The sequence below is a fragment of the Ceratotherium simum genome, chromosome 20 (assembly GCF_057802395.1).
Source record: "Ceratotherium simum simum isolate JZ-2026a chromosome 20, ASM5780239v1, whole genome shotgun sequence".
Lineage (NCBI taxonomy): Eukaryota > Metazoa > Chordata > Mammalia > Perissodactyla > Rhinocerotidae > Ceratotherium > Ceratotherium simum.
In genome coordinates this window covers 14661896-14688508 of record NC_141919.1, presented here as the reverse complement: position 1 = coordinate 14688508, position 26613 = coordinate 14661896, and the positions used below count along the sequence as shown (strand labels likewise).

Below are 26613 nucleotides of genomic sequence, written 5' to 3'. Positions count from 1 at the left end.
CTTGAAGCTGTACTTTAGTTCCTTTTTCTCCCTTTAAAGAAATATTCAATTATAAACTTTGATTTTAAAAAGTGTTTATAGTATATGCTTTTTGTCTTTTATCTATATTTCTCTCTTTACTTACCTAGCTAGCCATATAGAAATTTGGAGAATAGTGGTTGTTAAATATTGAGATTGCTTGTTTCTAGGTGTTTGGATTTGGGGTGAAAGGGGATAAAAATTCTTCTTTGTGCCATTTCAGTTATTTTTAAATTTAAAAAGCACTGTGATGATTAATTTTATGTGTCAACTTGATTAGGCCACAGTACCCAGATGTTTGGTCAAACGCTATTCTAGATATTTCCATGGAAGTAATTTTTAGATGAGATTAACATTTAAATTAGTAGACTTTGCGTAAAGCAGATTACCCTCCATTTTGCAGGTGGGCCTCATCCAGTCAGTTGAAGGCCTTAATATAAAAAGACTGACCTCCCCAGAAGAAGACGGAGACTTCCAGCAGACTGCGTGTGAACTCGAATTGTAAGTCTTCCCTGGGTCTCCAGCCTGCTGGCCTACCCTGTAGATTTTGGACTTGCCAGCCTCCCCAGTTGCGTGAGCCAATTCCTTAACATAAATACCTCTCTCTTTCTCTCACTCTCTCTCTCTTCGTCTCCATATATATATATATCCTATTGTTCTGTTTCTTTGGAGAATCCTAATACAAGCACCTAACATACATGTATAACTTCTATAAAAATAATATCATTATTCCTTTTTATAAAAAAGTTAAAACTTTCCTATGAGAAAATAGGTTCAGAAAAATTTAGGAAAATGTCCAAGAGGACTTCCATAGCCCTTTCCACAGCTAGTTAGTGGTAGAGCTGAGACCAAAGCCTATGGATGACTGACTCAAGAGCTTATCCTCCTTGTCACTGAGCTACGGTCATTCCTGTATAAGTAGCTACTAAATTATGATATAGAAACAATAAATGCTTGGAGAATACAGAATATGAGATAGATCTTGATGGCTTTGTAGAATTAACAGAGAGGAGAGAAATGGTGAGAGATTTGTAGGCAGGGAAAAGTGTTCAACTAAAGCTTAGAGGAGAGAATGAGCCAACTGTATCTGTGATTTTGGGTGGTTGGGGGGCAAACATACTAGTAAGTGAAAAAAAAATCCAAGATATGGAGCAGTATGAATATTACTCTTTCATTATAAATATAAAATATCTGTATGCATATGTATAAAATATGTATATGTGTGTATACGTAGTTGGTTATAAAAATGCATGTGAACATGTATATGTGTGTGTGTCTATGAGTGTCTGCTCGTGGGCGTGTATTTGCACAGGTGTGTAAGGAAAACTCACCTGCCTCTCCAGGAAGAAAAAGCGACCATTGTGCTTCCAAGGCCTGAGCGCCCTCACCCCTGAGGACCAAGTGAACACATTTGTGTTGCCAAAAAGCGATGGTCCATTAAAATGTTTCAGGCAGGCTTCACAAATAATGTTAACAGCATTTTGTGGGAGGATGGGGTGAGAGAATTTCTTTTTTTCGTTTTGTCCCCTTCCATAGTGTTTGCATTCGTTTTTATAATAGGCATGAATTACTTTTTGTAAAAAAAATCCTAAAAACTAGTTTAAATTAAAAAGGAAAGGGTACTTAACACCACTGAATTGTACCCTTAAAAACGGTTAAAAAGGTAAATATTATGTCATGTATATTCTAACACAAAAGAAAGAAAGAAAGAAAAAGGGAGAGAGAAAGTGGAAGGGAGGAGGCAGGAAGGGGAGGGAAAGACATCTTAGACTGATAAATATAGGACTAAGAACACATGTAAAAGCTGTCTTACTTTTTCTGAGATTGTTCAATTGTCAACGTGTCATGTGCCAAAAAGAAAAAAATGTGCTACCTGGACAACTGTAATGAGCCCCCTTACGGGATGAAAGACAAAAAGAGCAACCTTGGGTGACAGCGTTTTTTGTCACATTCCCGCCTCCGAGTTGGTTCTGTGGTTGGGCTAACGGAAGCCCCAGCCAGGACTGCGGAGCTTAACCTTCACAAAAACCATCTCTGGGTTTGAACTTCAGCAGGCTGCTCCCAGGAGCTGCCAACCCAGCAGCATAATGTATCTGGAGCTGTGCCCACATTGTTAGTTCACTCACTTTTCCATTAAAAATCGAGACAAAATAAAAAGGCCCCAGGCACCTGGGTCCCATGCATTAGAACCGGCACCAGCTGACTTCTCCTGGCCAGGTGCCCCCCTGAGTGGAGGGGAGGGCGGCGTGGGCCGTTGAGGACAGGGATGCCAGGGCTGAAGCAGCTTGCACTGCAGCCAGGCCGGAATCATCTAGAAAAGCTGGGTTCCCATCCTGTTAGTCAGCTGCCTTAAACTTCTAATGGCTTCACGTTATGGTTGCTTGCCTCCCCCTCAGACCTCATTTCCTGGCCCCCAGTGTCAGTCAGACAGGACTTCACCCGATGACCTTCACACTCCCTGCTCCCCTGCATGGAGGGGACAAGACCTGATGCAGACATTTTGGCATAGCGTTTTTTTTTTAATTGTGGTAAAATATACATAACATAAAATTTACCATTTTGACCATTTTTAAGTGTACAGTTCAGTGGTATTAAGTACATTCACAACGCTGTGCTTGACATAGCCTTTTAACGCAGGAGACATTTTGAGGCAACCCACTTGATGTAGTAATTTTTCCCCAACTTTTTTGTTTTTAAAGATTTCAAAAGTATAGGACAATGAATGGCGATTCACCTAGATTCTCCATTTGTTAACGTTTCCTTCATTTCTCTTTCTCTCTGTCTATACTAGTTTCTTCTTGCTGAAGCATTTAAGATTTAGTTACAGACATCATGATGACAAGTTACTGTGAAATGCTTCTCCATGTATCTCTTAAACACAAGGACATTCTTTTCAAAGCACACAAGTTCTTGTTTGTTTCTACAGTTCAGGATCCAAAGATCGCATCATATTTAGTTGTCATGTTTGCTTAGTATCCTTGAATCTAGAACACATACCTAGTCTGTGTGTGTGTGTGTGTGTGTGTGTGTGTGTGTGTGTGTGTCTTTCTTGGCATTACCACTTCTAAAGAGTCCAAGCCAGTTATTTTGCAGAATATCCCTTGGTCTGTTTTTGTTGGTTGTTTCCATGTGTTTGGATTCAAGTTAAGCATTATTGGTGTGAAGCCTATTATTTCAACACCAACTGGTATACTGCAGTTAGTTCTGGTACTAACTACCTGGAGTTAGCACAGACCCCATGGGTAAAGGGCACAGTCCCCAACAAGACTGCCTTCACTTCAGAGGTCAGCTGCAAGTCCAGGGGACCCCCAGGCTACTCATACTCTGACGAACTAGTTGAAAATTCCAGGGTTCTTAGGACTCTTTGATTTCAATAATTTGCAAAAATGACTCACAGAACTCAGAAAAGTTCTATACTTATGATTTTTTTCTTTTCTTTTCTTTTGAAATCCAATTTATTTAAACTAAAAAAATAAACACAGTTCACCCATTTTTCTACCCCCCCTCACCCCCTGCTTCCAGCAACCACCAATCTGTTCTCTGTATCTATGAGCTTGTTTTTTTAAAAATATATATGTTTATTTAGATTCCACATATAAGAGAGATCATGTGGTATTTGTCTTTCTCTGTCTAACTTATTTCACTTAGCATAATGTCCTTGAGGCTGTACTTATGACTATAATTTTATTTTTAAGGATACAACCCAGGAACAGCCCAATGAAGAGATATATAGGGTGGGGTCTGAGAGAGTCTTGAACACAGAGCTTCTGTGCCCGGTCCTTGTAGAATCAGGGCACGTAACCTACCCAGGACATCAATGTGTTCACCAGCCAGGTAGGTCCGCTGAGCTTTAGTGTCTGGAGTTTTTACTGGAGTTTCAGTGATTGAATCATTGGCCATATGATTGAACTCACTCCCTAGCCCTCTTCCCTTCCCCAGAGGATGGGCTGGCTCAAAGTCTCAACCCTCTAATCATGTGGTTGGTCTTACTGGTAACCAACCGCCATCCTGAGGTGATCTAGGGGCCCACCATGAGTCACCTTGTTAGCATAAACTCAGGTGTGATCCAAGGGGCTCAGGAGTAACAAAGACATTTCTATCACCCGGGAAATTTCAGATTTTAGAAGCTCTGTGCCAAGAACCAAAAAAGCAGACTCATTCTTTATTATATGGTAGCTATGTCAGTCATTTTGTGTCCTTCTTGGTTTATTACATTAGGAGGCGTATAACGTCAATTTGTCCCATCTTTGCTGATATCAAATTTGGTAATGTTTGCCATATTTCTCCATTGTAAAAATATTTTAGCCTGTATAATTAACAAGTAATATTTTGTGTGACATTCTGAATATCCAGTTTCCTCAAATCCTTTCAGTCAACAGTTTTAACATTCGTTGATAATTATTGGCTGAATCAGCTATTGCAAAATGGTTATTTTCTAATTCAATAATTTCTTCCACATTTATTAGTTAGAATTTTTGTGTAAAGAACAGCTTTCTCTTGCCCTCTCCTATCCCATTTAAATTTTTTTAGGAAAGTATCACTATGAACTCATGGGTCACGTTACTCTTATTTTTATTTCTATGCTCGAATTATCCCAGATTTGGGCAGTGAGAGCCCCTTCAAGCTGGCTCTTGTGTCCATTCTTGAGCACTTACTTACCCTCTGGCCTAACATAATGTTAATGATGAGGTTGTTATAATTTTGGTCCATTTAATGCAGCCTAAACAACCGTTAATTATCATATAGTGGGTGAAACAGTCTCCCTCTCTCACCAAGACTTTCTCCATCACAGACCCATTCTCTAGGAGAGAAGTCTCACATGAAGTGGCTGTCTGGGCTGGGATGAGGGATGGGTGGGCATTAGATACCAATGAAGAGATCACAAATAGATGAAACGAGGTCACCACACTTGCTCACCCAGAAAGGGCTGTCAAACCCAGTGGTGACTCAGAGCTTCACGGACTGCACATCAATTAAACAATTATGTTTGTCTCCTTAATAATGGCAATTTGCTTTCCATTAGTAAAGCTTAAAATGCATACTTCTTATTGTAGCCTTCCTTATTATGATGCGTATCAGATATACACTTAGTACTGCAGGGGAACATCTCAGGGCTAAAAAGGAAAGAAGGAAATTTTGGCTACAAATGATTCCTTATTCTGCTAAGAATGTACAGTTAAATGTCTAATGATTTTCTTTTAACTAAGTAATTCATATACATTAAAATTGTTTATAAACTTTTGTAATGGATTTTTTTTGAGGGACAAGTGACGTACTTTTAGAAGCTGAATGAGTTTTAGTAGATTTTTTAAAAATTCTAACTGTTCTTTTAAAGTACTATATATTGAGGGGCTGGCCTGGTGGCATAGCAGTTAAGTTTGCACGCTCCACTTCAGTGGCCCGGGGTCTGTGAGTTCGGATCCCGGGCATGGACCTACATGGACCTACATATCGCTTGTCAAGCCACACTGTGGAGGTATTCCACATACAAAATAGAGGAAGATTGGCATGGTTGTTAGCTCAGGGACAATCTTCCTCACCAAAAAAAATAAAAAATAAAATAAAGTACTATATATTGATTCATAAATAGTACAAACACTGAATGTAATAAAGTTGAAAATGAAAGTCTCCAATAATTTGAATTCTTGGGTAGAAAATTATACAAGAGAAGTCACTTAGATGAGGTTAGGGCAGGGTTTCTCACCCTCAGCACTAATGACATTTGGGGCTGGATAATTCTTTGTTGTGAGGGGCTGTCCTCTGCACTGTAGGACGTTGAGCAGCACCCTTGGCCTCCACGCACTAGATGCCATAGCAACCCCCTTTCAGTTGTGACAACCAAAAATGTCTCCAGACTTTGCCAAATGTCCCCTGAGGGGCAAAACTGCCCCCAGTTGAGAACCACAGGGTTAGGGTAAGGAAGCTCTATTACACACATAAGTAGTAATAAAAAATAATTTTTAAATCAACATACCTTTGTCAAAACTCCAGTTTCAAAATATTTCCTAAATGAAAAGAGCCAGATCAAGGTGGCTGTCTCAAAATGTTTTTGCTTCAGCCTAGTCATTAATATTATAGGTCACTTTCTTCCTTTGGTCAAAATCAGTAGACTTCATTTGTGTGGGTCTATTTTTGGACTCTCTATTCTGTTCCCTTGATCTATGTGTCTACTCTTTCACCAATATCAAACTGTCTTGATTATTATAGCTTCATCATAGTAAATCTCGAAGTCAGGTGGCATAAGTCTGTCATCTTTATGTGTCTTTTTCAAAATTGTTTTGACTATTCTACTTCCTTTGCCTTTGCATATAACTTTTAGAATCAGCTTCTCAATATATACAAAGAAAATCATTCTGGCATTTTGATTTAGGCTATGTTGAATCTATAAATCAATTTGGAAAAAACTGACATTTTAACAATATTGAGTTCTTCTAATCAATGAACTCAGTATAATATACCCTCTTAATTCTAAGAGTAAAGAAATTTTTCAAGAAAAATCCCTGGCAGAACTTGAGTGGGTCTCGTGAACTTGAATGGGTCATTAAGCCCAAAGCCAGTCAATTCATGAGGAGTAGGATTGATATGATCTTAGATCAGTGTTTTAGAAACTTGCCTTATGACTTATTAATGGGTTGGGAAATCAAATTTAGTGGGTCAAAATAATCATTAAAAAAAGAAATAGCATAGAAGAAACATATCAAAGCATAATACACATCATAAAGGTGGATATTGTTTTATTAAGTTTTCTTTTCAATTTTCTATAAAAATTACATAGAATACATGTATGTACTGGGTTGCCAAGTGAAGTTTTGTTTTTACCCTGAGCTACAGTCTAAAAGGTTTGTAGTCTCAGATGAATTCTGAGCTGAGGATAGAGCCACCCTCTCTGACGGGTAGAGATGTGAACAAAATATGGGTCTGTTAGTTAGGAAGAGAGGAAAAATAGATATTGAATATTCAAGAGCAGAGCTTTGCTACATCTCCTAACATTTCTTTTTTCTTTGCTTCATGGTGAGTTATCTGTCTTTCTGTACTTTCCGACTCCAGTTGATGAAAACATGCCATCTTGCCCAAGTTGAAGGATCATAGATCTTCTATTGCTGTCCAATTAGGAGGAAATAAAATAAAAAAGAAAAACTGTTGGTTCTCCTTTGGAGACAGGCAGCAGAAATTGGAGTAGCGATCCCTTACAATAACTGCTAGACTTGGGAAAAAGAAATTAGTTCTATATTTCAGATGGGCGTTAACAGGTAATTAATCTGACAAAACAAAGAGAATGTTCATACTCGTCAATGCAATATCGCCACACTAACACTACCTAAAACTTTAAACATATTGTACCAGGTCCCAGCTAATTGGTTATGTAAGCCATAAGCCAAAGGGCTATGAATGTAGTTTGGTGGATTCTCAGAATTAAAACCTTTGAAGATAAGAAAGGAATCTTGTTGCCAGATACTGTTTCTTGGCACTTGCCCTGTTACACCAAGTTCTTAAACCTCCAAAGCAATTTACAGACTCAGTTCCTGTCAACTTACAGTGCATAATTTTGGTACACAGATGACTTCTAAAGGTCAGGAAATGAAGACATTTCACAAGCCTTAGAAGTAGAAATTGCATTTTAAAAAGTTTACAACTAAACATAGAGGTAAATTTCTCAATTCCAAGAGCCTGGCATGTGGGGTTGTGTGATCCTTGACATGCGAAGAGTATCTTGCATTCTGCCTTGTGTTCCCTTTAGCACAAGGATGTCCTAAGTGATTTACCTCATAGCTCCGCATGGGGTAGGAATAGACTGGACTTGACTAGACAATTCCCCAGATGAACGCAATATCAAATCTGTCTGTTTCTAATTTGGTCAGCGGTTTCTGCAACAAAAGCTCCTTTTTCCTTGGTTATTTTCTTTTCTGGAAAATTCATGGAACTCACACAACCACCCCATTGACTTGTATATGTGTAGAATAACCTTTCAGATACATTCTTTGCATCACACCTGGTTATTAGGAGCCAGTTACTTTTTTGGCTGAAGATCAGATTACTCAATGGGTAGATATAATGGCATGTTTGTTTCACGTCTATACCAGAGAGTGTTTAAAGCGGTAGAGGGGCACAGGGGTAAAAACTCAAAACAAAAAAACCAATTATAGGATCAGTTTTTTAGCTTAGAATAAAAATCCCATTTTTCTCCTTCCAGATTAATTTTTATGCCAGCTAACTTTTGGAAACTTACACATAAACATTTACTTAAACTTAAGGTCATGCCACAACTTAGTAGCAACTGGTAAATTCCATCTTTGATGGATACAGCTGCTAACTAAGCATTTGCTGGATTTCATAGTAAATCTAAGAGGCTTATCATTTCAAATGTCTTAAAATACTGCAGAGAGTATTATAAAAGAATACAGTGTCTCTCTTTTAGATTGTTCTGTATGCTTGAGATATTTGCGTAACTTTGCCTTACTCTGGTTAAGGTTTGCAGTATCTTCTCCCTAAACGTTTAAACATCCTCCCAACTTCCTCCACTCCTCTGTTGTTGTCTTACCTGCTAGGAGGTTTGAAGCATGGCCTCAGTGTACCTCAGGATCAGGCTTTTAGAGACTTTGTCCAACTCAGGCCCAGGAAGTGCCCATGCCTTTAAAATCACAGGATCACAAACCCCAAATCTGGATTACCATTGCTTGTCAGAGTTAATGACATTTTTAGGAGTGTTTGGCTTAACTGAGGGAGGAACTTGGGAACTAGGGGAATGGAGTGGGGGGGTGCGTATGTAATAAGAATGGCTACACTGACTTCCTTCTCACCATGTGCCTGGCACTGTACAACATTTTACCTGTATTATTTCATTTTAATCTTTACCTGTGATGTAGGCGTTATTTATCCTTCAAGTGTTTTAGAGGTTAAGTAAATTAACCAAGAGTACACACCAAATATACTCTTAATCTTAGCCTTCTTGAGGGTGAAGACGTTTCGTTGTTCTTCATTATATCTTCGAAATTTAGAACAACGCTTGACACATAGTAGGTCCTCAATAAATATTTGTTGAATAAATGAAAGAATGTATTAATTGAAGTGAAAGAGCTGGGATTAAAACATGGGTCCTTCAGACTTTGCAATCTATTCTTTTACTCTCTTTCCGTCACATTCCATGGCATCCTCAGAGGGTAGGAATGACTGTTCTTCTGGCATATTGGTTCCATGCTGAGGGCTCCTAGTGGCTTCTCTTTCTGTGGGTGAGGCTGTAGGGGCCAATGGCTGCAGCTTGTAGCTGCTAACTCTGGCTTTTGATTTTGTCTAGGACATCTTCCAGATATTTCTTCCTTGAAAGCCCTGTATTTTGCCACCTTCGAGTCTTCTATTATAGGGAAAATAGTATTTGGGGCATTGTAGCATAGGGAAACAAGTTGGTGGTAAGAGTGGAAGAAAATGATGACTCAGCCCCAAACCTAGGAAACCCACAAGATAACACAAAGTTTTGAAATAGTGTGAACATGTAGGTTTCCTTTTTCTTGTGCAACTGATGTTGATCAGTCATCTTCTCAACTTGCTGAGAATTAGAGGGTGGGAGCAGAAAGGCAAATTACACAGTGCAAATGAAGACTAACGTTCAGATGAGATGAATCCTTTTTTTTTTTTCTATTTTTTTATTTTTTTGTTTATTGCAGTAACATTGGTTTATAACATTGTATAAATTTCAGGTGTACATCATTATACTTCTATTTCTGCATAGATTACATCATGTTCACCACTCAGATACTAATTACAACCCATCACCACACACATGTGCAGAATTATCCCTTTCGCCCTCCTCCCTCCCCCTTTCCCCTCTGGTAACCACCAATCCAATCTCTGTCTCTATATGTTTGTTTATTGTTGTTATTATCTACTACTTAATGAAGGAAATCATGCGGTATTTGACCTTCTCCCTCTGACTTATTTCACTTTGCATAATACCCTCAATGTCCATCCATGTTGTCACAAATGGGTGAGTCCTTCTTTTTTCAAAGCAGATCAGGCCTCAAGTGGGCGGAAATAATAACAATAATAACAGTAATCCTTGTGGTTGAAAGAGACAATATTATTTGTGTTGTTGATGATAGGGTTTGGGGAAGGGAAAGGACGATGGGGTCTACTTCCTATCTAAGACTTCTGTACACATATAGGTAACATTCCAGTCCTCTGGTTAGAATTTCATAGAGTGGAATGTGGAGAATTCTGGCAATTGACTGAGCTTTCTTTCTAAGGCAAAACATGAAGGGGAAGTGAAACAGAAAGTGTGACAGAAAAGAAAGCGCCAGAGCCCAAAGGGGCTTGGGATCCTGGCTTGGGAAAGGCGATCACCACTATCAAGAGAGAAGCCAAGCTCTGGGGTGTGAGTTGTGTAGAGGAATCAAGAGGCTGCCTGTTTGGATGGAAAGCAAATAAGCCTTGGTGCCAGAGAGAGCTGTGTTTGAACTTTTACTCTATCAAGTACTGATTTTGTGTTTTAGCTTCCTAAATAGTAGCTTCCTATTTTAAGAAGTTATTCTTACTAAATACATGCTCTGTTGTTTCCCTGCTGCTGAAGCAGTGTGTGTGATGTCAAGAAGCATATGAGCAAGTTTTTTGGTTGCACAGTTAAAGAAATCATTGTTTAATATTTAAATATTATTTAATTTTTCTCCTTTTAATTTTGGTTGCTCAGAAGACACTGCTTTAGTCACTCTCGTGCATTATTCTTTTCCTGTGACATTCAGCTTCTTCTTCTATGTAACAGAGGATAAATGATCTTTAGCTAGCTTGATATGTATTAGTTTCTAAATAACAGTAGCTATAATTATGATGATAATGATAATATGGGTTCTGTGAGGCTGAAGTCTTTCAAAAGCAGAACATATTAACCTACTTACAGAATGGCCAGGTGCTGCTACTTTTTGTACAACAGAGAGAGCTTTCCTCTTGGACAACAGAGTGGCATGCCATAACCTCTGTCCTGTTAATGACTTTTCAGTACAATGGTGTTGAGAAGTTTTACCACTTTTTGGACAATTTCTCTTTTTTTGATGTTCCAAGTTTTCACCCCAAAGCACAATAACTATATATATATATATATATATATATATATATATATATATATATATAACTATATATTCTATAAGAACTGCTATTTTGACATCATGGTTTTAGGCAAAGTCACACTCACCAATTCACTTGACACAGCAATTTCTAGTCAGATAACATCATTGTGCACCATGTCTGGATAAACCCAGATGTTCTGCTTTGCATACATGAGCCAGGCAAACAGGTTGAATGGCTAGCATCTTCTAGGACTCTTCAATCCCATTATGCATATATATTGTTACCATATGCTTCAAAGCAATCTTGTGTCTAGCCTTTCTTTAGCTCTAAATGGTTTTTCTGTGCTATAGTGCATTTTGAGTGTAAGATAATGTAGGGGAGGAAGACAAATCCTCTACCCTCTGGGTCCTTCTGGCTGGGCTGTGAATTAAATTGACATGAGACAGCATAACAGGAGAAAATCAAACAAAGCTTTATAATGTGCATACATGGGAGAGACTCAGGAAAACTGAGCAACTCAGCCATCTGGCAGAGGTTATCACCTTAATAGCATCTTCAGCTAAAGACAAAGGAGAGTGTTGGGTGTAGTGGTTTGGGACTTCAAAGGGGAGGAAGGCAATTCACATGGAGATGGAAAAGCAAATGTTTGGTAAACAGAACTTTGGGGCTGGCCCCGTGGAGTAGCGGTTAAGCACACACGCTCCACTGCTGGCGGCCTGGGTTGGGATCCAGGGCGCTCACCGAGGCACTGCTTATCGGGCCACACTGTGGCGGCGTCCCATATAAAGTGGAGGAAGATGGGCACAGATGTTAGCCCAGGGCCAGTCTTCCTCAGCAAAAAGAGGAGGATTGGCATGGATGTTAGCTCAGGGCTGATCTTCCTCGCAAAAAAAAAAAACAAAACAAAAAAGACAGAACTTTGATAAGAATGGACTTAGCAAGGACACTCACAGTCTATTGATACCCAGAGTTATCTATGGTGATGGCCTGTCCTGGGGACAGGCCTTCTATCTTAAATTTCTTTTAGGCACTTAGGTGGGAGGGAGGTCAAAGTTTCTTTCAGAGTCTTTTGTTCTTAAAAATAATCAAGGCAAAGAGACATATTTTGAGGTGGCCAATTCTGATTCCTCACAATAACCATGAAATACACAAGTTGTAAAAAGTGTGAAAAAAATGACTTTAAAAAAAAGAATATACATCCCAAAGGATGACTCACACTTATCTTCTTCTACCACCCACCTCTCACTCTCAAGACATTTCTTCTTCTATCGATGACTAAAATGAATTTTTACTAATTTACATTTTATATACAGTCTCTATTTATTTACTTTCAATTTATCCTTTATTACTTATTTAAACTTGCTTTTGATGATATATTTTTCTATTTGTGGAAATCACTTGGATATCTTGCTTGAATTGAGATAGAACATATCATAATTTTTTCCATTAAAATTCATGGATGGGGCCAGCCTGGTGGTGTAGTGGTTAAGTTCACATGCTTTGCTTTGGCAGCCTGGGGTTCGCAGGTTTGGATCCCAGGCACAGACCTGTGCACCACTTATCAAGCCATGCTGTGGCAGGCATCCCACATATAAAGTAGACGAAGATGGGCACGGATGTTAGGACAATCTTCCTCAGCAAAAAAAAAAAAAAAAACAAAACAAAACTCATGGAAATATTTTTTCATATAATGGTGTCTCAGAGCATCAGGGTTTACAGGATAAGTTTTATGTCATTATGTGAAGGACAGATTGGAGAGTTAAACAAAAAGATCTATGTTCTGTATGTGATATATTCTATCCACCTCAAGCACTGAAAGTCTTTGTGAAGGGAGAGAAGAGAAAGACCATATAATAGTCTCTTGACTTTTGGACAAGTCATGAAACACCATCATAACCTTGGACAAGGACACCACATTCTTTTGGTATTCCTTCTGCCTCATTCATGTTCCAATCCTTTTCAATCTCCTATACTGTTTCTTCTCGCCTTTCCTGACCTCTAAATGTGAGGTTCCTAGGCAGTGGTGTTCTGGTAAATGTTTAACATCTGGTTCTATGGGGAAAAACCTCCCTGGTGTGTGGTGTTTGCCAATTTTCAAGGAGCAAATATTTCCACTATGGCTGATTTCAAGCTATTAGCACGATGTTACTGAATGGGGAGTTGGAAAGAGATGTGCTCAATCAGCTCTCTAGCAGGCTAGAGCCAGTTCCAGTTCAGCACTGGCCTGAGGATTTAGTAATCAGCCCTTTTCTTTATTTGTAGTTATTTCCTAGGCGATCTCACCAAATTCCAAGGCTTTAAATACCATCCATATGCTGATGAATCTCAAATTAGATCTGAAGCCTGATCTATCCCATTTGCACATATTCATACCAACTGTCAACTTGACATCTTCATTTAGATGTCTAACAGGCATGCATGTGAAATTTAACAAGAACAAAACAGAACTCCTTTTTTCTTTCAGTTTCTAATTTTATTTTATTTTTTATTGAGGTAACATTGGCTTATAACATTACTTATATAAATTTCAGGTGGACATGTACATCATTATATTTCGACTTCTGTATAGACTACATCATGTTCACCACCAAAAGTCTAGTTGCCATCCATCTCCGGACATAAGTGCCCTTTTACCTCTTTCGCCCTCCTCCCTCTTCCCCTCTGGTAACCACCAATCTGTTATCTTTATCTATGTGTTTATTTATCTTCTGCATATGAGTGAAATCATACGATATTTGGCTTTCTTCATCTGACTTATTTCTCTTGATATAATACCCTCAAGGTCCATCCATGTTGTCTCAAATGGCAAAATTTCATCTTTTTTTTTTTATGGCCGAGTAGTATTCCATTGTGTATATGTATGTGTGTGTACTACATCTTCTTTATCCACTCATCCGTTGATGGGCACTTACGATGTTTCCAGGTCTTGGCTGTTGTGAATAATGCTGCAGTGAACACAACGGTGCTTCTATCTTTTTGAATTAGTGTTTTCATGTTCTTTGAATAAATACTCGGCAATGGAATAGCTGGATCATGTGGTAGTTCTATTTTTAGTTTTTTGAGGCATTTCCATACTGTTTTCCATAGTGGCTGCACCAGTTTACGTTCCCACCAGTAGTGTACGAGGGTTCCCTTTTTTTTCCACATCCTCTCCAACACTAGTCTTATCTTTTTAATAGTAGCCATTCTGATGGGTGTGAGGTGATATCTCATTGTGGTTTTAATTTGTATTTCCCTAATAATTAGTGATGCTGAACATCTTTTCATGTGCCTATTAGCCATCTGTACACCTTTGTCTATTAATGTGTGAGTTTATTTCTGGGCTTTCAATTCAGAAAAGAACTCTTGTTTTCACTCCTGCTTGCCTCCAAATCTTCCATCATCTCATATAATGGTATTGTCATTCACCAAGTTACTCAATTCTAAACCCTCAGAATTGTCTTTGACTCTTTCTTTCTCTCATACCCTTCGTGCAACTCATTAGTAGATCTTATTACCTGTGTCTTTAAAATTCATCCCAAATCACACTGATGCACATCCACCACCGCTGGGCCCCGCTGTGTAATCTAAGCATGATTTCTCTCCTGTGGTAGCATCCCTGCCTCCATTCTGTCCCTTAAAAGTCAATTCTCTACGTAGCACTCAGAGTGAACCTTTAAAATAGAAATCATATCCTATCATCTCCTTGCATAAAAACCCCCAGTTAACTTTCCATCATATTGAGAATAAAATTCAAAGCCTGCCACCTCCCCCGAGGCTCTGCTACTTCATCTGGCCCTTGCTACCTCTCCAATTTCTGCTTGTTCCATTCTCCCATTTGCATACCTTCTCTAGCTGCACTGGTGTGCTTGCTATTATCAACACACCAAGATTATTCCAGCTCCAGACATCCACATGTCTGTACCCTCTGTGTGAAAATCTCTCCCCAAAGCCCTATCCATATCTCCACATAGTTTACCTCGTTCAAGTTCTTACTCAAACCTTACCTCTCAAGAGAAGACTTCTTTGACTACCACATCCAAAAGAGTCCCCTTCCCCCCTCTACCAACCTATACCTCTATCTTCATCCCATGCTTAATTTTTCTTTAGAGCACTAATCGCTATCTGATTTACATGTTTATTGATTTATATCCATGAAGGCAGGCATTTGTCTTGTTGAGTGCTGTATTCCCAGCACCTACAAAGGTGACTTGCTCACAGAGGGTGCTTAATAAATACTTGATAAATGAATGAATATAATGGGACATGAAACCATCTACTCCCACACAGCTTAGTGTATTAGAGGTTGCAAACTTTTTCTGTAAGGGGCTAGGTAGTAACTATTTTAGACTTTGTTTAGGCTACTTAGATTATTTAGGCCAAACAGTCTGAGTCACAATTACTTTAATCTGCATTTGTAATATGAAGGCAGCTACAGATGGTACTTGAAGAAATGAACGTGGCTGTGTTCCAATAAAACGTTATTTACAAAAACAGGCCACAGGCCAGATTTGGCCTTTGGGCTGTGGTTTTCAGACTCTGGTCTAGATGAACATGACTGTACTATTCTGCTCTCTTCATTAACATGACCTTGCTATTCCACTGTCTTCATCACCAGGACTTTTCTATTCTTGCTCAAGATAATAAAAGTTGCAAATAACTTTGGAAAAAACCAGTTGAATGAACATCGGACTGTTCAACTTTTCATTGAATAGCATCAAATGACAGTTTTCTCTCCAGGACTCTTCAAAACTTACTGCAAACCCCTCACCTTGCTGTGTCCAACAATTCTAAACTATTATATCACAATCCTGCATTGAAAGACCTGCCTTCAATCAGATCCCCCAAACCTCATAAATACCCCACCTTGGCTCTCTCTGCTCAGAGATGCTGCTAAGACAATAACAAGGTGATGATCTCCCAAGGTGCAATAAGGGATAACCTCAGAGTTATTTGCTCGTGCTTCTAAGGAGTCACTCATAATGAAGGACAATCCCAGAGGAGGTTATCATGTTGTTTCTGTTGCTTCTGCTATCATAATTTCTTGGCCCACACTTAAAGGACGTATTCATTCATTCACTCATTCAACAAATATGTATCAAGATCTTATAACACATCTGCCCTCATACCAGCCAGTATTGATATGAGCATGTAAGTACAAATCTGGTAACTTTGCTCTGTGGGAATATGATAGAAAATGGCAATCTTTCCCCCCCAGTGATTAATGACTTTCATGGTTACTTTTTTTGAACTTTAAAAAATTGTGTCACCAGAGATTTTGACAGGGAAAGCAAAATTTACTCATTAAAAATAAGGACTTCTTGGTTTGCTCTAAGATTTTTCTATCTCCTTTTCTCCAGTCTCCGGAGTTCACTAATCTGGGAGTCTGCAACTCATAGTGTGTATGGCCAAGAGTTTTCTGGAGAAATGCCAGGCATGGCTGAAGCATCAACTTTCTGACTACTGGGGGGAAAAGCAGCCCTCACTGCCACCATCGTTCATAAAACTCTGGAATTTGTTTGCACAAAGAGCTCATTGAGAGCTGACAGGTCTGCTACAGCCATTCCTTTATTCCCATGGAGGAAGCGTCAGGAAAACCAGCCGTCCTCCTTGTGCCATTTCTGCAAATGCAGCATTCGAAAGCCTGCGTCTTGTGGGTGATCAGCAGGCCTGGCTTCCCAAAGGGGTGGAGGCGACAGAGCGAGTCTGGGGAGAGAGCCCAAGACTTGAGTCAGGGCCTAACTCTGCCAACTGAGGCAAGCCACTGAGCCACCATCTCACCTACAGGAAGCTTGTGTTAATCAGCTGAGAAAATGGAGGTGAAATTGCTGTGTGGATTCAGAATCTCTTCACAAATGCCGGCGACCCTGCCCTCCCTCCCTCAAGTCTTCCCCGTAGTCCCAGGATTTCTGTTGACAGAAAAGCAATCTTTATTTGCTCTCTTCTTGTTTGGATTCTTTTAAAATGCAAGCACCTCCTAGAAGGCATAATACATCAAAGTAATCCCTACTAAAACACATGGGGCTTCTCACACGCTTTCTTTCTCTCCGGAGGGATCAGGTGGCTAAGGATGGATAATGACAAGAGATTACTAAAATGTTGGGAAAAGTCATTTTAAAAAGGAGGAATGCCCACTGAATAATAGAATTGTAATAGCCTTGCAGATTATAAGGATCAGTGGTTTTTGAAGTAAAATCTTAGGCAGGTTTCTTTTACATAAAACAGAAAAAAAAAACTTCTCACTCACCATCACAGCCTCAGGCTGATGCCTCTGCAACTCAAAAGGCCCCTCTGTGGGATCCCAGGGCTCCGAGGAACAGAGTTCTAAAACCTCTACTTACCCTTTACCTTATATACTGGAGGCCAGTGGCCTCCCAGAAGAGAGATGGAAATATAGCCACTCTCCCAATCTAGTGCTCATGGCTCTACATAAGAACAAAATAACAAAAATGAACATGTGAAGTCTTACTATATGCCAGGCTCTTGGCTAAATTACGTGCATTATCTGATTTAATCTCTAAACCTTTGTGAAGCAGATACTGTTTTCCAGATGAGGAAACTGAGGATTAGAGAGGGTAAAAAACTTGGTAAGAGGGGCTGGCGTGGTGGCATAGTGGTTGGGTTCGCATGTTCCGCTTTGGGTCTCAGGGTTCTGGGTTTGGATCCTGGGCGCAGACCTACACACCGCTCATCAAGCCAGGCTGTAGCGATGACCCACAAACAAAATAGAGGAGGATTTGCACAGATGTTAACTCAGGGACATCTTCCTCACCAAAAAACAAACAAACAAACAAACAAAAACTCAGTAAGAAACTCAGCCTGAGGCCTGTGTGGCTCTAGGACTGATATTCTTAACTCCGTGCTCTAGTGCCTCCCGTCATATTGTTTCCCTGAAGAAAATTTGTATTTGTCTCTTTCTGAGACACCACAAATGTCATCTAGAATTTCTGTAGATTCTAGATTTGGATTTCAATAGAGATTTGTCTGCAACACACATTGTCTTCAGTCTGGATTTATGTTTTAGAAGAGGGAGAGTTTGAATTAAAACAGAAAGTTCGTTTGTGGGTGTAACACGTAAGTGAGCATGAAGTCTTAGGCACAAGATGAGGTTCTATTTTCCTCCTGTGTTGCCAACTCTGGATCGTTATTTTTTTATTTTCAAATTTACCATAGCTTACTGAATAAAAGAAGAGGGGAAAAGTTGACATACTGCAACAAATAAAATACCCCACCTTAAAGTCTGAAATTCAGATGGGAAAATTACTCTGCAAAGCAAAATAACATTGAGTCCATTAAAAAAAACCCAAACCTTAGCTCATCATGGAAAATTTTAAGTGCTCTCTGACAGAGAGAAAGAGAAGGAAAAAACCCAAGTGAATAAGGACATTCTTTTTTCAGTTTAAACAGCGTCAGAGAAAGAAGTGAAAAATATTTGATTCTCTCACTGGCAGGAACAGACAACCATTTTCGTATTAGTCACCAGTGAAGTCATTATTCTTTTGGTTCTGACAGCTACAGAATTATAAAAATAATAGTATTTTAGAACTCTGAAAATTCTGCCCAACGATAAGCCAGCCTTCCCTAGAGACAGGAAGATGGGAAAATGGAGCAACTGACAGACAGGCAGCGTGTGCTGATTTTAATGGGTTGTCTGTCTCATTCGTGTTCATTTGCAAGAGCTCTTTGTTTGTCAGAGACACTAACACTTGACTTTGCACTACAAATTTTTTTGAAGCATATTTTTTTGTCAGTTGATTTTTTACCTGGCACATTTTCCAGATACAGTTTTTTCATTTATCTATGTTCACATATGTCTGCCTTTTTAAAAATAGCTTTTGGGGTTCCAGACTCAATTAGGAAGGTGTTCCTCATCTCTACATTGTACATGCCCTAGCTTTTCTTACACTATTTTTTTGTTTTAGTTTGCATTTGAACCTTTATTCTTTATGCAATTCGTATCATTTTGTATTTTGTAGCATACAAGTCTACTTTTATTTTTCGTGACTTGATAGTTGTGTTAGCATCATTGATTGAAGTATCCATTCTTATCTCCTTGAGTTGAAATAGCACTTTCTTTTTTTTTTGCAATTTTCCACAATGCCTCTTTGTTTTCTTTTCTTTTTTTTTCTTTTGTGAGGAAGATCAGCCCTGAGCTAACGTCCATGCTAATCCTCTTTTTGCTGAGGAAGACCGGCTCTGAGCTAACATCTATTGCCAATCCTCCTCCTTTTTTTTCCCCAAAGCCCCAGTAGATAGTTGTATGTCATAGTTGCACATCCTGCTAGTTGCTGTATGTGGGAGCGGCCTCAGCATGGCTGGACAAGCGGTGCATCGGTGTGAGCCTGGGATCTGAACCTGGGCCACCAGTAGTGAAGCACGCACACTTAACCGCTAAGCCACGGGCCGGCCCTGAAATAGCACTTTTGTCAAGTGTTAAGTTTCCATATTTACTGAGATATCTTTCTGGATTCTCTATTCTGTTCCACTAATCTATTTATTTCTCTACAATACTCTACTGATTTTACTATAGCGCCTTTAAATGTTCTCCCTACCCCTTACTATTCTTCTTTTGCATACATTCTTAGCTATTCTTGGGCATTTATTCTTCCATAACAATTTTAAGAATCCTATTTGTGTTTGTGGTAGACGGAATATTGCCCCCCCCCCAATATGTCCACCTCATAATCCCTGGAACCTGTAAATTTTATTTTGTCTGGCAAAAGGGACTTTGTAGATGTGATTAAGTTAAGGATTTTGAGATGGAGTGATGATCCTGAATTATCCTGTGGATCCAATGTCATCACAAAAATCCTTATAAGGGGGACACAGAAGGAGTCAGAGTCAGAAGAGAAGGCAATGTGATAACAGGAGCAGAGATTGGAGTGATGTGCTTTGAAGATAGAAGAAGGGGCCACAAGCCAAGGAATACAGGTGGCCACAAGAAGCTGAAAAAAGCTGGAAAATGGATTCTCTCTTCAAAGCCTCCAGAAACAACCAGCCCTGCCCATACCTTGACTTTAGCCCTGTGAAACTGATTTTAGACTTTTACCTTCAGAACTGTAAGAGAATAATTGTGCTTTGTTTTAAGCCACTAAATTTGTGGTAATTTGTTATAGCAGCAATAGGAAAATAATACAGTGTTGCAATAGAAATGACACTAAATTTATATATTAATTTTGTGAATACTAACATTTCTACAGTGTTAGTCTTCTCATTCAAGAACATAGTCTCTCACAGATTAGTAGTTACCAGAGGGGAAGAGGGTGGGGGTGGGCTGGGTGAAAGGCATAAAGGGGCACATACATATGGTAATGGATAAAAGTTAGACTACTATTGGTGAGCACGATGCAGTCTATACAGAAACTGATATATAATAATGTACACCTGAAATTATGCAATGTTATAAACCATCATGATCTCAATAAAATAACTGAAAAGGGAAAAAAAGAACATGGTCTCTCTTTTCATTTGTTCAAATCCAGTTTTATTTTCTTCAATAAAATATATATTTTTATATATTTATATAAACATTAATATAATATATAATTATATATTATAAATATATATATTTTTATATGGAATTTCTTTCTTGTTAAACTTATTCTGAAATATTTTATATATTGCCATTGTTGTGAATGAAATATTTTTCCATGTTTCTACTTCTATATAATTATTGTTAGGATTTGGAAAAAGCTATTGATTTCTAAATATTTATTATTTGTCCAACCATGTTACCAAATTCTCTTATTACCTGTACTTGAGTCTCTCGGGCTTTTTTGTTGTTGTTTGCTTTTTTTTAGGAAAACAATCACATTATCAGCAAAAACAAAGAGTTTTATTCTTATTTTCAAATGTTAGGTCAGTTATTTAATTTTGTTGTGTTAATGAGTTTGGGATTTCTTCCAAGTCAATGTTTAGTCACAGCGAGGATGATGAACTTCCCTGTGTAGTTTCTGTTAAATTAAAATGGCTTTAGAATTTTTTACGTTAGGATACTATCTGCCATCAGTGCGGTAAATAGCCTTTATTATGTTATAGAATTTCTTTAATTCTTATTTTACTCGTTAGGAATGGCTGCCATTTTACTAAATGCATTTTAAGCACTTAGAGATACGATCATATGTTTTTCTTCCTTCAAAGGGCTGATGTAAACGACTGTTGCTAGACTTCCTAGTACTGAACCACCCTTAACTTCGTAGAATCACAGTCTGTTGTGGGTTTTTTTCACACATTACTGGATTCTATTTATTAATGTTTTATTTAGATTTCTTGAACCTGTTGTGAAATTGTCTTATTTTGATTTTATAAAATGAGTTGGAGGCTTTTCATCCTTTTCTACGGCTTAGAGTATTTTAAATAAAAGTAGTATTGTCAGTCCTTTAAAGGTTAGATAAAATTCAGCTAGAAATTCATGCCTGGTGAGTTTTCAAATGTTTGTATTTTCCTCCTCTTTCCCACCAGAGTTTCAACACCTAGATTTTTCTGATATTTAGTGTTTTAGTTCTAGATTGTCATTTGAATTGTTCTTATAATATAAATCTTCCATTTCAAAAGCCCTCATTTAGACTTACCTATCTCTAGTCTTTAATCTTTCCATCTATGCAGTGTATATACGCATCTAAAGATACATTGTTTACCAATCACTCTTCTTTTTTCATCTTTTCCCATACTGAGATTTATATTCTGATTTATTTGATGTTTGATTAGTCTTTTCCTGAGTATTTTCCTCAAATATACTGATATACTCTCTGAAATCTTGCACATCCTCCCTCATAAATATTTTCTTTCACTCTTATAGACTAAAGAAATGGTGCCTGGGTATGGAATTTCTCTTACTATTATGTAAGGATGTTTCATTGCTTTATGGCTTCCAGTGTTGTGGTCTGATGTGATATCTTTCTGATTCTTTTCTTATTGTAGGTAACTCCTTCACTCTATCAGGAATGTTATAAGATCTTCTTCTTATCCTTAGAGTTCAAAACTTTTATTGGGATATGGCTAAATGTGTCTTTTCTCAAGTACCACATTTCCCTAATGACTAATGATGTTGAGCAGCCCTTCATATGTATATTGGCCATCTTCTTTGGAGAAATGTTCATTCAAACGGCGTGTCTATTTTTCAGTTCGGTTATTTGCCTTTTCATTGTGACTATTGATTGTTTGTTATATATTTTTGTTGCTTGTTTGAATCCATGGCTTCCCAACATTTTCTGGATTTCTTTTTTCATCAATGATCACATGACTTCAGCAAACAATGAGGTTCCACACATGTCACAGTTAATGATGATCACCAAAGGAATACATTCTTTATGTTTCATCAGGAGTTGGAAAAAGTACGTTATGACCTTAACGTAGACTGGCAATCTGATATTTGGTGCTGAGTGAGAAGAAGAAATTAATCCTCAGAGCTCTGAATTACATTTTGAAAGGATTGCTCTAGAAAGTTTTTATAGCATAGACTCTAAGGAAGTCAGGGTAGAAGTGAGTAGTCTAGTTAAGGATCTATTACAATAATCTGGGTGAAAGATGAAAGTGTTTGGACCATGGTGATAATAGAAAATAGGATTATAAGTGATCAGGTAGAATGAAGAGGATTTGCCACTAGATTGAATGTGGTGAAGAGAGAAAGAGGAGTCAAGGAAAACCCTAAGGTTGTTGTCCTGAGAAACTGGAAGAATGGAATCATTTACTGAGTTTAAGATGACTGCAGGAGAAACAGTTTGAGGAGGAAAATTAAGAGTTCTGTTTTTAACACATTAAATATGAAATTTCTATTAGATATCCTAATGGGAATATTGAATAAGCAGTTGGATCTCTCTGTTGGAATTCAAAGGAAAAGTATTGGCTGGAGAGAAAAACTGGGGAATCATCAATAGATGTATGGCATTTAAAATCATGATCCTGGGCTGGCGTAGTGGTTAAGTTCATGTGCTCCGCTTTGGTGGCCCAGGATTCGCGGGTTTGGATCCTGGGTGCGAACCTACACACTGCTCATCAAGCCGTGCTTTGGTGGCATCCCACATACAACAATGGAGGAATATTGGCACGGATGTTAGCTCAGGGACAATCTTTCCCAAGCAAAAAGAGGAAGATTGGCAACAGATGTTAGCTCAGGGCCAATCTTCTTCTCCAAAAAAATAAATAAATAAAATAAAATCATGATCCTGCAAGAAAATATGGTGTGTGTATATATATATATATATATATATATATATATATATATATATATATATATAATGGAAGGTTATTCAGCCTTTAAAAGGAAGGAAATTCTGTCACTTGTGACAACATAGATGAACCTGGAGGGCATTATGCTAAGTGAAATAAGCCAGACAGAGAAAGACAAATACTACCTGGTATCACTTATTTGCAAAATCTAAAAAAAAAAAAAAAAAAAGTCAAACTCAAAGAAACAGAAGGTAGAAAAGTAGTTGCCAGGGGCGAGGCGTGGAGGAAATAGGAAAAGGTTGGTAAAAGGGTAAAAACATTCAATTAGAAGATGAATAAGGTCTGAGTATCTAATGTGTCATATGGTGATTATAGTTGATAACACTGTATTATATTATTGAAATTTGTTAAGAGAATAGAACTTAAATGTTCTTACCAAAAAAAAAGAAAGTAAATATGTGAGGTGATGACTGTGTTAATTAAGTTGATGGGGAGAATCCTTTCACAATGTATATGTATATCAATCAAATCACCACTATGTACACTTTAAATATCTTACAATTTTGCAATTTTATATGTCAATTATAACTCAATAAAACTGAAAAAAAAAGTCATGATCTTGTATGAGATTACCTAAAGAATGAGTGTTGTATAAAGGGGAAGAGATTTGAGGTTGCAAAATGAGGAGGAAAAAGAAAAGGAGGCTGAGAGAAGTCAGCCTATGAGATAGGAGGAGAACCAAGAGAGAGTGATGACCTAGTGCCCAGTGAAGACAGCACCTCAAGAAGGAGGGAATGATTGGTTGGGTCAAAGGCAGCCGAGAGGTGGAGTAAGTTGAGTTGGAGCATGGATTCTTGGATTTGGTGATATGGAAGTCATTGGTAGAGCTGACAAAAACTGGCTGCAGTATGGCAATGAAAACCTGATTGGAGTAGGTTCAAGTGAGAAGTGAAGGAGGGATTAAAAAAAAATTTCTATGATTATTATTTACATTTCAAATAAAAATTTTAGGCTATATTTCTTTTTTTAAAATTTTTTTTAGCTTTTCATTTTTTTATTGTGAAATTTTTGTTGTACATTATTGTTTATCAGTCACCATATAAGCGCATCCTTCCACCCATTGTGCCCACTCCCACCCCTGTAGCCCCTGGTAACCAGCAAACAGTTCTATCTGTCTGTGTGTTGGTTTATCTTCCACATATGAGTGAAATCATGCACTGTTTGTCTTTCTCTTTCTGGCTTATTTCGCTTAACATAATACCCTCCAGGTCCATACATGTTGTTGCAAATGGGATGATTTTGTCTTTTTTTATGGCTGAGTAGTATCCCATGGTGTATATATACCACATTTTCTTTATCCAGTCATCAGTCGAGGGACACTTGGGTTGCTTCCATGTCTTGGCTATAGTGAATAATTCTGCAATGAACATAGAGGTGCATAAGCCTCTTTGGATTGTTGATGAATTATGTTTCTTAATACCAAAAACTACTCATACTCTGAAGGTAACCTCTGCCAATCTAAATTAGCACTGCTTGTTCAAAAATACTTAAATAAATCAGCTATTGAAGACACCATGAATACAATTCACATAACCAAAGACCATACTGTGGTCCTCTGGAATTTCTTTTGGATATTTGTACAGAAAAGTGAGCAGTTTTACTGTGAAGGGAAGCAGAGAAATGGGGCAGTGGTAGGAGGGAGTAAATGGAGAATCTTTCTCTAAAGATGGGAAATATCACAGCATATGCAGTGGAGAGAGAAAAATTGATGATACAGCAGCCATATGGGGACAGCTGCTGTAGTAATGCTTTTGTGTAGATGAGAAGGTATCTAATCACAAGTGGCAGGATTGACCTAAGATAGGAGCCAATGATTCAGCCAGAGTAAGAAGAAAGGAAGTGTGTAAGTGTAGAGAGGCAGAGAAATTGTGCATGTCGGGGTAGGGGTATGTTCTTTCACTCGACCTTCTAGTTTGGGCTCAGCAGTGTCCTTTGGCGCATTTACTGAATTGTTTTGTTCAGAAATTATGTTATTTCACTCTAGAGAGCACTTTATGTGCTACACTTGAATCCAAGTGCTCCTACTATTTTCATATTCAAGAATATAGCTTCCTTCTATAGCATTGCCATTGCTCTGGGGATGTATTCTGTTTGTTCATGTTGATCTTCCTCTCTCTGAGTGCTGGCCCCTTCGGATGACTCGTATTTTTCTTTGTTGGCTCTTGGGGATGAGATCTAGTAGTTGGGGTACCCTACATGGCGGCACATGCAGAAAACTTTACCTCTGTTCATTCACCTGTTGTATAGTCAGGTAGGTATCAGTCCCTGCTAAGGTACCCAGAGGAAACTTCCTTGCTCTCTCTCTCATTTCCTTAAATTTGCTCAGACTTGGGGGCAGGGAAAACCCAGTCTACCCATTGGCCAGCTTTTCAACATCTTAGCCTCAGGAAGAACTGACACATTTATGTGAGCAGGTTTAAATACCTGGCCAGGCTCTTGTCAGGATCTCCATTTTTTCTGGTCCTTACCTGGTGCTCTTGCACTGTGGTCCAGGCCATTGCCCAACTCATGGCAGTGAAGGACCTGTACATATTCCTTCTCCCAGCCCCTTTAAGTTGCCAGGGTCTTGCTTGCACCCAGTACCCTGTGGGCTCCAGCAGCCATCTTACTCAGGAGAGTCAGGAGGAAGGGAGCAGATAGTGCAAAAGAAAGACCCCTTTTACTTTTGTAAGGTACTTTGATGGTCTACTTACTTTACTCATTTGATAGTGTGGGGGATCAGAATTGGCCACCCCAAAATGTGTCTCTTTGCCCTGGCTTTATTATTATTATTATTTTTATTGATGTTTTAATGGTTTCTAACATTGTGAAATTTTGGGTTGTACATTTTTGTTTGTCCATCACTGTATATATGACTCCCTTCACCCCTTGTGCCCACCCCCCACCCCCACTGCCCCTGGTAACCACAGTCCAGTTTTCTCTGTCCATGTGTTAGTTTATATTCCACATATGAGTGAGATCATACAGTGTTTGTCTTTCTCTTTCTGGCTTATTTCACTTAACATAATATGCTCCAGGCCCACCCATGTTGTTGCAAATGGGACGATTTTATCTTTTTTTATGGCTGAGTAGTATTCCATTGTATATATATACCACATTTTCTTAATCCAATCGTCAGTCGAGGGACACTTAGGTTGCTTCCACTTCTTGGCTATGGTGAATAATGCTGCAATGAACATAGGGGTGCATAAGCCTCTTTGGATTGTTGATTTCAGGTGCATTGGATAGATTCCCAGTAGTGGGATGGCTGGATCATAGGGCATCTCTATTTTTAATTCTTTGAGGAATCTCCATACCGTTTTCCATAGAGGCTGCACCAATTTGCATTCCCACCAG

At 38.5% G+C, this 26613-nt stretch overlaps 1 long non-coding RNA gene across 1 annotated transcript in view; it reads left to right on the top strand.

Annotated features, from left to right (window-relative positions):
• The first annotated feature begins 422 nt into the window (after positions 1–422).
• Positions 423–26613, top strand: part of LOC147914366 (uncharacterized) — a 126051-nt gene continuing 99860 nt past the window's right edge. The window contains exon 1 of the long non-coding RNA XR_015555379.1: positions 423–519. This is a non-coding gene — a long non-coding RNA (uncharacterized LOC147914366). The remainder of the gene's footprint in view (positions 520–26613) is intronic.